This window comes from Hypanus sabinus, chromosome 6 (assembly GCF_030144855.1).
Source record: "Hypanus sabinus isolate sHypSab1 chromosome 6, sHypSab1.hap1, whole genome shotgun sequence".
NCBI classification, from domain to species: Eukaryota; Metazoa; Chordata; class Chondrichthyes; order Myliobatiformes; family Dasyatidae; genus Hypanus; species Hypanus sabinus.
In genome coordinates, this window is record NC_082711.1 from 84934563 (window position 1) to 84947903 (window position 13341).

Sequence of the window (13341 nt, forward strand, 5' to 3'; positions counted from 1 at the left end):
CCACCTCACTTTTACATTTCCAGCATAAATGATTATCAACAATCCCCATTTTGTAAAATCTAGTTGGTGTCCAATAATATCTGTGTACTATCTTATACTGAATAAATACTGGTGTAATTTCACCTGAGTGAAACAATGATTAATCTTTTCTCCATGATTTATGTCTTGCTTAATGTAGTCAGCTTTTCCAGTAAGAAGAGAAATTGGAAACAAAATGATTTATCTAGCAGATGTACAATGAGACTTTGTTCCTATTTATGTTTCACATGACCTTGACTCTTTGAGCCATAAAAGATTAAAAGTAAATTATGGTATTTCTGTATCGATTTACAAAATTAAGAAAAGAGTTTAGACTCGAATGGAGATGAAAAGAAACTGCAGATGCTAGCTCTCTAATCTGTGGCTACTTACCATTCCAAGATATTCACTGAATTGTACCTGCTCTGGTCCATGGCTCCAACAGAGTTGTGTCGTTTCCAAGTAAGCGAACCCCATAATTGAACAATGCATAATACAAAGTTCAAGGTAAATTTGTTAACAAATATATATCATCTTATATAAACTGGATTCATTTTCTTGGTGAGCAAACTCAATAAATCTGTAATAGAATAATAGAATAATAACCATACTAGAATCACTGCAGGGCCACACTAATTTGGGCATTCAATTTATGTGCAAAAGACAGTAAACTGTGCAAGTATAAAAATAAAGAAAAACATATTAATATATAAATAAGCAATAAATATTTAGTAAATGAAATGAATAGTCCTTGAATTTGAGTCTATAGGTTGTGGGAACATTTCAAAGATGGGGCCAGTGAAGTTGAATGAAGTTATCCCCTTTGGATTCAAGAGCCTAATGGTTGAGAGGTTACAACTGTTCCCGAACCTGATGGTGTGAGTCCTGAGGCTCCTATACCTTTTTATTCTGATGGCAGAAGTGAAAAGAGAGCACATCTTGGATGGTGGGGGTCCCTGATGGTGGGTGCTGCTTTCCTGCAATAATGCTTCATGTAGATGTGCTCAGTGGTGTGGAGGACTTTACACATGATGGACTGGGCTGTATTCATTACTTTTTGTAGGATTTTTCCATTCAAGAGCATTGATATTTCCATACCAGGCTGGGATGCAGCTAGTCAATATACTCTCCACCACACATCAATAGAAGTTTGTCAAAGTTTTAGATGCCATGCTAAATCTTTGCAAACTCCTAAGGAAGTAGAGGTGCTGCCATGTTTTCTTTGTATTTGCAGTTACATGATGGGCTCAGGACGGATCTTCTAAAATAACAACACTGACGAATTTGTTTGCTGACCCTGTCCACCTCTGATCCTCTGATGAGGACTGGCTCATGGACCTTTGATTTCCTCCTCCTGAAATCAATAACCAAGCTTCTTGGTCTTGCTGACATTGTGTAAGAGTGGTTTTTATGGCACCACTCAACCAGATTTTCAGTCTATGTGGTATGTGTCTAACATCTACACATTTCAGTGTTTTCTCGGTAACTGGGTTCTATGCAGAGTCTGATGAAAGATTCAGGGCTTGCCTCACGGTGCCATTCATGCTTAATGTGGGAACAGCCACCATTAACCTGAATAAAGATATCAAAACAGAGTGACTAGGGGAGGAAGTAAATTTAAACTTAACTTTACTGCTCTAAATTAACTCATTCACAAGAGGAATTATCTTCTGTGCCATCTTCCATCAGGACAAACCCACCACTCCCATTCCATACTTATTCCCCAGTAATAATTACACTTATTCTTTAACAGATATTGATCAACTTTTTGATTCTTTTGACACTTACCTGCACTGATGGTAAACCAGTTAACCTATCTACACACCTTTGGGATGTCAGAGGACGCACCTGTCGGATCTAGGGAAACCTGTAGCATCATGTGGCAAATCCCACACCGACAACAGCCAAGTTCAGGATCGAACCCATGTCACCAAGTCGCTGATGCAGAAATGGTAACTGCTGCACCAATTATTTCTTTATATTTGGACACATTTTAATCAGTTCTGTGTTTTAACAGCATTTTTAATTAGCTAATACAATTTTAATTATTTTTAAATGAGTCTCAATTTCACCAGGGATTCCCAGGCATGTGGCTTCAGCAGTCTGCCAGTGAGACTGCCTTGGCAGATGCTTCCTGGGTAGAGAGGGTCAAATCAATTAGTAATGGTGAGTGAGGGAGGGTGGATGCAGCATAGGGGCAGTGTGCCTGAGGGATAGGTAAAGGAGACTTTGTGCGTTATTGCTTCAGTAACATGAAGGTCACACCAATTCTGACTCATATTTTCTATATTTCTCGCTGATTTTTTAACCTCTCCCATGATAGGCTCATCTCACCCAAGCACCTGTCAAAGATTTGAACTCAGAGCTGTGAGCCAGCTTATTTCTATAAGCCAGTTCCACTTGATGTAGGTGACGTAAATCAGAAGCTACTGTAGTAAGCGCCTGCCTGCTGGAATCTTAAAGCATGAACCAGCGCTGCCCATGGTATGAATTCTCTGCTAACTTTATATAAAGCTTTTGAAACTCATTCTAATGATTTTGTTCCTTTCACTGCTTCCACCAGAGGCAAAAAGATTCCACTCCCTGCTATATCTTTCCTCCTTTCCCTTTCTCTCCCTTCTGCAGGGACCACTTTCTCTGTGATTCCTTAATCTGCTTATCCCTCCCCGATCCAGATATTTACCCTTTCCCATTCCTCAAACTCATCTTAATCTTCTTCCAAACTTTAATTTCCATTAAAGGCTTGATCTTTTAGTTGAAATTCACCTACTGAACATCTACTAAAATGTTTGCACTGTATATTTCGAACCAGACCTAATTTAGTTGTGCCTGCCAAATTCTGCAAAACAAGTCGGAGCATGTATTGGCACTGCAAGATGAAACAGCACACTTGACGTTGTGAAAAGGATGTCAATATTTTGCAGAAAAGTACAGTTCATAAAATAGTATCATGGTATACTACAGGATTCATATAAGTGCATATGCTTTGCGCAGTGTAGATTGACTAGTCAATAACTTCAAATGAATTGTATTGACTGCAATATAAAAAAGAACTGACTTCAGCAGCACAGTGGGATCTCAGACATCCTACAAAGAACGTGTGAAAACACCTCCGGTCCAAAATGCTGCTGATACTAATAAATATTGCTTTTGTGGTTTGGGATCTGATCCAATAGAAAATTTGCGTGAGTAACAGATAGAAGTTTCAATTTGTTAACCCTATTTCATGCTTTCATTTAATGCTGGTGCCAAACTGGTGATGCATTTCTAATACAAGCATTCTGAATTTATGAGGTTCTGTATTCCAATATATTTGACATCTTCTCAGCTTATTACCATGTGCTTGCGATACTCTCAGAATCACATCACAGAATAGTTGTAGTATAAAGAAACCACTTGGGTTGTCTAATCTAAACTAACTCAGATTAAGCAATCTCATCAGTTGCATTCCCCTGCCCTCTCCTATGGCCCGGAAAGATTTTTTTCCTTTCAAATACTGATCCAACTTCTATTTGATAAATCTGCCTCCACCATTGTGTCCTGGCAGTGCATTCAAAATACGATCTACTTAATATAAAAAAAAGCCCCACTTCCCTTTTCATTTTTTAGTTCTCTCCCTCCACACTTTAAAGGTATGTGCCCTGTCCTAGGGCAGAAACGATTATGCACACTTAACATATCTATGCCCTTCAAAATTTTATATACATCTTTAATATTACCTGTCATTCTTCTACGCTGCAATAAATGAAGTCCCAGCTTGCTCAACCTTTATCTGTAGTTCAGTCCCTCAAGCCCCAGCAATGTCCTAGGTTGCATGGTGGTTAGCATGAAACTGTTACAAGTCGGGGCGGTTTGCAGTTCAGTTCTGGTGATCTGTCTATGATTGCATGGGTTTCTTCTGGGTGCTTCGGTTTCCTCCCACAGTCCAAGGGTTAATTGTAATTGTAGTATAAAGAAACCACTTGGGTTGTCAAATCTAAACTAGCTCAGATTAAGCAATCTCATCAGTTGCATTCCCCTGCCCTCTCCTATTTCCCATAGAAAATAACAGCACAGAAGTGGGCCCTTCAGCCCATCTAGTCCATGCCAAACTATTTAAACTTTCTTTTCCCATCAAACTGCACCAGGACCATAGCCCTCCATATCCCTACCAATCATATACCTATCTAAACTTCTCTTAAGCATTGAAACTAAGCCTGCATGTACCAGTTATGTTGGCAACTCATTCCACACTCTCATGACCCACTGAGTGAAGAAGTTTCACCTCATGTTCCCCTTAAACTTTTCACCTTTCACCCTTAATCCATAACTTCTGGTTGCAGTCCCACCCAAACTCAGTAGAAAGAGCCTGCATGCATTCACCTGATCTATTCCTCATAACTTTGGATACATCTATCCAATCTCTTCTCAATTTACTATGCTCCAAGGAATAAAGTTGTAACCTATTCAATCTTTCCTTATACATCAGGTCTTCCAGACCAGCAACATCCTTGTAAATTTCCTCTGTACTCTTTCAACTTATTCACATCTTTCCTGTAGGTAAATAACCAAAAATGCATACAATACTCCAAATTAGGCCTCACCAATGTCTTATACAACTTCAACATAACATCCTATCTCATGTCCTCAATACTTTGATTAATGAAGGCCAATGTGCCTAAAGCTTTCTTTATCATCCCATTTATCTGTGATGCATCTTTCAATGAATTATGGATCTGTATTCCCAAATCCCTTTGCTCTACTACATTCCTCAGTGCCCTACCATTCACTCTGTAAGACCTACCCTGGTTGGTCCTACTGAAATGCAACACCTCACACTTGTTTGCATTAACTGCATTAGATTGTCCTGGGATTAGGCTAGGGTTAAATAGGTGGTTCCTGGCCAGTGAAGCTAGGTTGGAAGGACCTGTTGCACATGGTATCACTAAATAAAGTAAACTAAAATAAAATAAAATCTCCCATGCACTCTTTCCAGCCTGAAATCTTTCTTGTTAGCAGAGTGACCAAAACTGAACACAATATTCGAAATCCGGCCTCACTAACTTATTGTCCAACTGCAACATAACATCCCAATTTCTAAACTCAGCACCCTGACTGGTGAAGACTAGCCTTCTTCTCCACCCTGTCTACCTGCGATACCACTTTTAGTGAACCTTGCACTCGTAACCCTTGGCCCCTCAGTTCTACAACACTCCCTAGATGCCTACCCTGACTTGTCTTCCTAAAATGCAACATCTCGCACATAGCCAAACTAAACTCCATTTGCCATTCCCTGGCCCACTTTCCCAGATGATCAATATCCATCTATGGTTCCTGATAACTATCTTCTCTGTTTACTACACCAACAGTTTCACTGTCACCAGCAAACCGACTAACAGTGTTTGGGGAACAAGACTGGCCATGTTCTCTAGTCTGGGAAAACAAACTTCCACCACCACCCTTTGCTTCCTACCATCAAACCAATTGTGTATCCAGTTATCTGACTCTCCCAGGATCCCACACAATCTAATCTTCCCCAGCAGCTCATCATGTGAATGAAGCTCAGCTCACCCTTATCTAAAGCCATACTGAAGTCTGATACAGCCTTCGTACAGATGTAAACCAATAAAATGATAGCATAGCAGTTAGTGCAATATTATTACAGCTCCAGGCTTCTCAGAGTTCACTGTCTGTAAGGAGACTGTATGTTCTGTCATTGAAACTGGGGGTTTTCTTCAGGTGCCCTGGTTTCCTCCCACAGTCCAAAGACATACCAAATAGTGGGGTTTTTAAACTACCAGTTCAGCCACTGGTGTTTAGGACATCCGTAAAGCTCCTCCATCTCTGTCTGCTAATACCGTGGGGCACAGGTATAGAAAGGTACATTATTGCTGTTTTCGTAACAATTTTTTAAACCAGCCAGGGTTGTTAGTCCTGTGCTGAACCCCTGAACCTGGGGGACAAATAGACCACTCCTGGTCTGGCCTCTACCCTTTGACCAGTTTGGCATGGGTGATCCTACCAAGGCCCTGACTCTAACGAACTTAGCTTTCTGGGTCATTGAGGCTTGCAGACACCCAAAACCTATGACAAGGTTATAGTCTTCTTGGAGGAGTTTGTTAATAGGAACTGGTAAATTGTCCTGATTAGGCTAGGGTTAAATAGGTTGGTAGCTGGATGATGCAGCTGGTTGGGCCAGAAGGACATACTTCATGCTGTATCTCTAAATAAATACATTAAATCAGATCCAGAACAGAGATACCCTTGCAGAATTCAGCATGAGCATCAGTATCAGAAAGTAAGTAGCACTTCATCTATGGATGACAGCACATTCTATTTTCTGATGATTGAGAAAAGACTGATGCAGCAATAAATAAAAAGAATCTTTTGTGGATCTGATACACCAAGATAACTGATGCACATTGGTGGATAATTGGACTTTAATCTGCAGCTAGTTTTGATTGAAGCACTATTCATTGATATTCCAATATTGTCATCTCTGCTATTTTTTGTTAACACCTGCAGTGAGTCAAATGGGCTGAAGATTAGCTGCTGTGATAGTGGAGACTGCGGTAGGCATTACAGAGCATCAGACATCCAATAGACTGCCTGCAGTTACTATTCTGAGACTGTAGCCGCAGCAGGAGCATGTCTCAGTGATAACGCACTTGGTGAAACACAAGCATCTTAAACATTTGCTACTACCTTAGAGAACCACCTAAATCATGTTTGCTGATAAAGCTTCCTCCTGGATGCCCTTCCGTCTCTCCTTCTCTTCCCTTTCTGGCTGTTTAGACTGCTCTTTTTTGCCCATTCAGCCAGCCAAGTTCAATGCTCAGAGGATGATTGACTGGTCAACTCAATCTGGGAGCAAGTGCCTTTGCAAAAGTTTTAAATCAGAAGAAAAGCACTAGTCTCAGGAACATGAAAAGTTAATCAAAATATAAAGCACAACGTTTTTCTCTCCCTCTCATCTCATCTCTATTGAGACTATAACATCTTGTTTTATTATGTAGTTGGATGGCTGTTTGATGAAAAATCAGATGAAACATCAAGTTAGATGATTATATATTTTGCTTTTCAGCTCTGGGATTAGATGGTTGGATTTTTATTCATCTATTTTGTCCCTGTATATTTTGGACTGAAATTAACCCAGAGTGGCTATAATGAGTAAAGCAGAATGATGAGAGCATGTGACAGACGCCGCAGCGTAAACTTCAGTGATAACTGGATCCATTCCCAAGTTGAGAGGGGATCAGAAAGGAAAAGAGGTCTGCAAATGTAAACAGAAAATTAAGAAGTGGAGCTGTTCAGAGACCAAAGAGAAAATCCTGTCATGGAGTTAGAGGGCACAGTTGTAGTAATAATTGATTGCTTTACATCAGTGGAGTAATGTTGCTGGAGTCTCAGCAAAGGGAGATTTAGATTTGATTAGAAATGAAATAAAAATAGCCTAGGTGGGTTACATCCTCAGCTTCTGTGGGAAGTAAGAAAATGCATTGGCCCAGCCAGTATCACCGAAGCACAAACAAATTCATGGCTGTTGTCTAAGAAGTGAAAACATTAAATATTTTTCAATATTGTCCACATCTCTGAAATATATTTTAAAAATCATGACATATTTGTTTTGTGGTAGCCATCTATACAAGATATATTTCATCTGCCACGGTAAACCAAAGGATGACTTGGATCCACTCAGCTGCCAAACGTGCTACCCTACCACCTAATGTTACTCTGAATTTTGTACCGCGTTTGAATCTGGGCTGGTAGCAACTGTGCAAATGATGCACTGAAGCTTTGTTTAGATTGTGGAATCTTACAAGAACTCATTCAAAATCAGCTCCTAACTGAAGCCCAAATCACGTTTAAAAGGGCAGTTGAAAATACTGTATCAATGGAAACATCCTACAGAGATGCAATTAAGTTATAGTCAGGAATGAAAATGAACGTGAACAAAATTACATCTAGACAGAAATCTGCCTGGACAAACAAATTGAGTTACCATTGTGGCTAGAGCTCATACACACTAGACCAAAGCAGGTTTAAAGGCGAAACTTGCAGAAAATACAACAAAGTAGTATGCAAACAAAGAGCGTTTTGGGCAGCCAAAGTAAATGCACTGCACAGGGAAGAGAAATAGATATTAAGTCATATTGCAGTTTCAGAAAGTGCATATTAGTGCAGTAATATGCATGCTGTTGATGAAAAATCTGATACTAATGAGAATGACATAGGACTGAATAAGCCTTGAGATTTACTATGTGAAAACTGACAAGAGACAGGTAATACGAGTCATACCAGAAGTGAACGACAAATTATTTAAAATGGAATTTGACACTAGCTCAGCTGTTTCAAGTCATGCAGCAAAATGAGTTGGAGCAGCAATCCAAAGATACTAAACTGAAGCCTGCAAATTTCCAACTGATAAATAACCCTAGAGAAACTATAATTACTGAGGAATGACACTCATAACAGTGAAACACTACAATCAACAAGCCATACTGGGCTTGTATGTGGTAAAGCAGAAGGGCCAACATTGTGAAGTCATGAATGGCTGAGATAACTACAACCTGACAGGAGATTCATCCACCATTTGCTTGTCACATCCCCTGTAGTAGTCGATTGAGAGCAAATTAAGAAAAGCACTGGATGATGCCACAGCAGTGTTCAGGGATGGCACTGGAACATTCGAACATATCAAGGGTAAAATGGTGTAAAATAAAAATGCCACAACCGTTTTACAAAGCCTACCAGGTTCCTTATACCATCTGTGATAAAGTAGCTAGTAAGCTAGATAGCATGGAGGCTGAAAGAATTCTTTCCAAGGGTGAGTTGAGCACGCGGGCAATGTCAGTGGCCTCAGTAGCCAAGAAGAACGGGTCTGTGGTGATTTTAAGGTCACTAACAATCCAGGACTGAAAGAAGATCAGTACCCTCAGCCTAGGATGGGGGATATTTTTGTGAACTTTTCTGGAGGAAAACACTTCAGCAAAGTGGACTGAGCTGATGTTTACCTACAGATGAAGATGGAAGAAGAGTCAAAGGTGTCTCTCACCATAAACACTCACAAGGGCCTTTATCACTATAATAAGCTTAGTTTTGGAATGGCATTTCCACCTGCACTCTGGCAGAAATCTATGGACCAGGTGCTGCAAGGCTGCCCAGGTGTTCAGTGTTACCTGGATAACATCATTGTTACCAGTAAGGATTATAAGAAACAGCTCCAAAATCTCAGAGTGTTGAAAAGATTCGAAGATTATGGGCTCAGAGCATGATTCAACAGGTGTGAATTATTTAAACCAAGCATCACTTAATGTGATCACACCATTGATTCACACAAAATGCTGGTGGTACGTGACAGGCCAGGCAGCATCTATACGAAGAAGCACATTTGACGTTTTGGGCCAAGACCCTTTGTCAGGACGTGGCCCTTTTTAGGAGATGTCAATTACTTTAACAGTTTCCTGCCAAACATGGTTTCTGTGCTCCACCCCTTGAATTTATTACTGCAGATTGGGAAGAAATGACAATGGACAAAGCAGTGTAAGGCGGATTTCAAAAAGGCAAAGGAAATAATGGAGTCAGACAATCTACAGTCAACGTCATCAGTGAAGCCTGCCTGTGGCAGCTCACCTTATGGTATAGATGCAGTCATATCACATATAGTGAGTGATCATTCCATAGCCCAAGCATCACGTTCCCTTACCGCTACTGAGAAAAATTATGTGCAGGTTGACTGAAAGACCTTAAGTCTGGTTTGGATTGTAAAACATTTCAACCAGTACTTGTATGGGAGAGAGTTTATCCTCATTACTGATCATCAAGCACTAGTGACCATCTTCAATCCACAGAAGGGTGTTCCACTGACAGCAGCAGCATGAGTGTAAAGATCAGCTCTGTTTCTTAGAGGAGACAATTACAAAATCAAATGTAAAAGGAGAACGGATTATGGAGCTGCTTATGGACTGCTCTTGTTTATCCTTGGGAAAGGAAATGCCTATAAACACTCTATTGTGCGTATTCTTCCCAATGCAAATCGGAAATCTCTCTGCTCTGGCAGAGATGATCCAAAGGGAAACAAAAAAAGACCCCACACTCTCTCAGGTCTACATGGCCACTTAAAAAGGCTGGTATGTGCAGCAGATATTCCAGTTTCCCCATTTTTACCAGTAGCAGGATGAACTTTCCGTTGAAGGAATTTGTTTTATGTGGTGATTGAGAGTTGTTGAGAGCTAAAGTGTCAGAGGAGCTATATGCTGGTCATCTGGGCATGGTCAAAATGAAAGCATTGGCTGGGAGCTTTGCCTGGTGGCCTGGGATAGAGCAGCAGATTGAGTAGCTTGTCATGCACTTTTCAGGATGCCAACACGTGCAGAAAATGCAAACAGCAGCACCTCTCCATCCCTGAGAATGGCTTGCATTATTCTGACAGAGAATTCATGTGGATTTTTCTAGACCATTCATGGGCAAAAATTTCCTGGTAATAGTGGATACAGCTATAATTTAGCCAGAGGTGTTCTCAATAACCTCCACTACAGCCTCACATACTGTTGATGCGTTGAGAAGCATCTTCTCAAGCAACTAGTCAGTGACACTGGACCACAGTTTGTTGCACAGCAGTTTCAGTCATTCCTGAAGATGAACGGAATAAGACATCTGCACGGTACCACTCAGAACACACTGCAGTGGCATTGAATCAGAAGTTCACCAATTTCCTGCTTGCATGTCGTAATGCCATACACTCCACATCCAACAACTCACCGACTATGCTGTTCCTGGGTTGTCCCTTGTGCTCGTGCTCAGATCTCCTCAAACCCAATCTCAGAAGGAGTATGCAGGACAAACAGCTGAAGAAACTTGAGGGCTCCTCAAGCAAGGACATTCAATGTTTCACTGCTGGACAAAAGTCCTGGCAAGGGACTACAGAAGTGATCAAAAGTCAGTATTACAGAATTGGACCACTCTCCTACACTGTGGAGATTGCATCTGATTTTATCTGGAGATGACACATCAATCATTTGAGGAGAGCAGAGCCAACTGTTGGAGAAGAAAGATGTCCAGAACTTCCTAGCATTAAATCCCCAGCTATACAAACACACACACACTGCAAATGTAACACCACTGTTAAAGAAGTGAGTAAGGCAGAAGAAGGGAAATTTTAGGTCAGTTAGTCTGACCTCAGTGGTTGAGAAGGTGTTGGAGTTGATTATTAAGTATAAGGTCTAAGGGTACTTGGAGGCATGTGATAAAATTGGCCATAGTCAGCATGGTTTCCTCAAGGGAAAAATCTTGCCTGACAAATCTGTTGGAATCCTTTGAAGAAATAACTGGCAAAATAGACAAAGAAGAATCACTAGATGTTGTGTACTTGGATTTTCAGAAGGCTTTGACAAGGTGCTACACATCAGGCTGTTTAACAAGCTATGAACCCATGGCCTTACAGTAAAGATCCTAGCATGGATAAGGCAGTGATTGCAGAGGCAGGCAGCAGAGTGGGAGTAAAGAGAGCCTTTTCTGGTTGGCTGCTGGTGACTAGTAGTGATCCAAAGGGGCCTGCGTTGCGACCAACACTTTTAACGTTATATGTCAATGATTTGGATGATGGAATTGATGGTTTAGTTGGAAAGTTTGCAGACGATATGAAGATAGATTGGGGAGCAGGTAGTTTTGAGGAAGTAGAGAGCGTACTGAAGGACTTAGACAGATTAGGAGAATGGGCAAAGAAATAGCAGATAAAATACAGTGTCTGGAAGTGTACGGTCATGTACTTTGGTAGAAGAAATGAAAGGGTTGGCTATTTTCTAAATGGAGAGAAAATGCAAAAAACTGAGGTGCAAAGGGATTTGGTGGACCTTGTGCAGGATTCCCTAAGGGTTAATTTGCAGATGGAGTCTGTGGTGAGAAAGGCAAATAAATGCTAGCATTCCTTTCAAAAGGACTAGAATATAACAGCAAGGATTTATTGCTGAGACTTTATAAAGCATTGGTGAAACCTCACTTGGAGTGTTGTGAGCAGTTTTGGGCCCCTTACCTTAGACAAGATGTGCTGAAACTGGAGAGGATTCAAAGGAAGTTCACAAAAATGATTCCAGGATTGAATGGCTTGTCGTATGAAGAGCTTTAGATGGCTCTGGGCCCGTATTCACTATAATTCAGAAGAATGAGGGGTGACCTCATTGAAACCGATGGAATGGTAAAAGGCCTTGATAGAGTGGATTGGGAGAGGATGTTTCATGTGATGGGAGAGTCTAAGACCAGAGGACAGAGCCTTAGAATAGAGGGGTGTCCTTTTAGAACAGAGATGAGGAGGAATTTCTTTAGCCGGAGAGTGGTGAACCTGTGGAATTTGTTGCCACAGGCATTCCTCTTTGTTTAAATAATTTACTGATGGTAATATGTAGAAGTGTGTGAATGGCACATGTCATCGCACCACCACCTCATTGTTATATGGCTCACTAGAAGTGAAATGAAACTGACATGCATCTCCCAGCCCCATGTTTCTCTTTCAATTAGTGGAGTTACAAAGAATGCATCAGCAGACATTATCTTTTGGGTGATATATATGGCTGACGTGCTGCACAGCTGCCTCTGAGCATGGACTGCGTGTTGTGGAATTTTAGGTTTGAGAAAGTGCATGTCATGCTGAAGTGTATGGTTGTAAGGTATTGGTTCTGAATGATTCTGGATAGCTCTGTGATGGGTGTGTGACAGTTTGAATGTTGGCTGAGGTTTGTGCTGCAATTGGTTGGTTGTGTCATTCAGTAGCCTTTACCATGACTGGCAGATCATTTGTGCGCTAGCTGCAGGTCCTGAGGCATTGACTGCTGATTATCTGCTTTCCCCACTTTCTGATTTCTCTCAGTGGAGATTTAGCTGGGACCTGTTTTCTGAACTGGCGAGGGCCATTTTAGAATCATAGTGTTCTTGTGACATAGGAGCGTACTGAGTGTTTCAATGAGCAGAGTAATCCTACCTATTCCATTTCCTATCTGAGGAGGGGCATCAGGGGCAAGCTTTTCCACGCAGAGTGTATAAAAATGTGGGATAAGCTGCCAGAGAAAGTTACAGGGCAGAGCGCAGTTGCAAAGATTAAAAGGCATTCGGACAAGTAGATGGATTAGAAAGGTTTAGAAGGATGTGGACTAAAAGTAGGCTAATGGGACTAGCTTAAATAGAAAGTACATCATGGTCTGCATGTGTAAGTTAGGCTACAGGGCCTGATTCTGTTCTGTGCAACTCCATAAATCTATTTCCTTCACTTTCCCCACAGGCCTACAAATTATAATTGCTCTTGATCATGTTAAGTTTGTTTTTGAAGGCAATACTTAGTTTTGACATGAATCC

At 40.9% G+C, this 13341-nt stretch overlaps 1 protein-coding gene across 1 annotated transcript in view; it reads left to right on the forward strand.

Annotated features, from left to right (window-relative positions):
- Positions 1–13341, forward strand: part of gabbr2 (gamma-aminobutyric acid (GABA) B receptor, 2) — a 973371-nt gene that overhangs the window by 560513 nt on the left and 399517 nt on the right. The window lies entirely within an intron of this gene.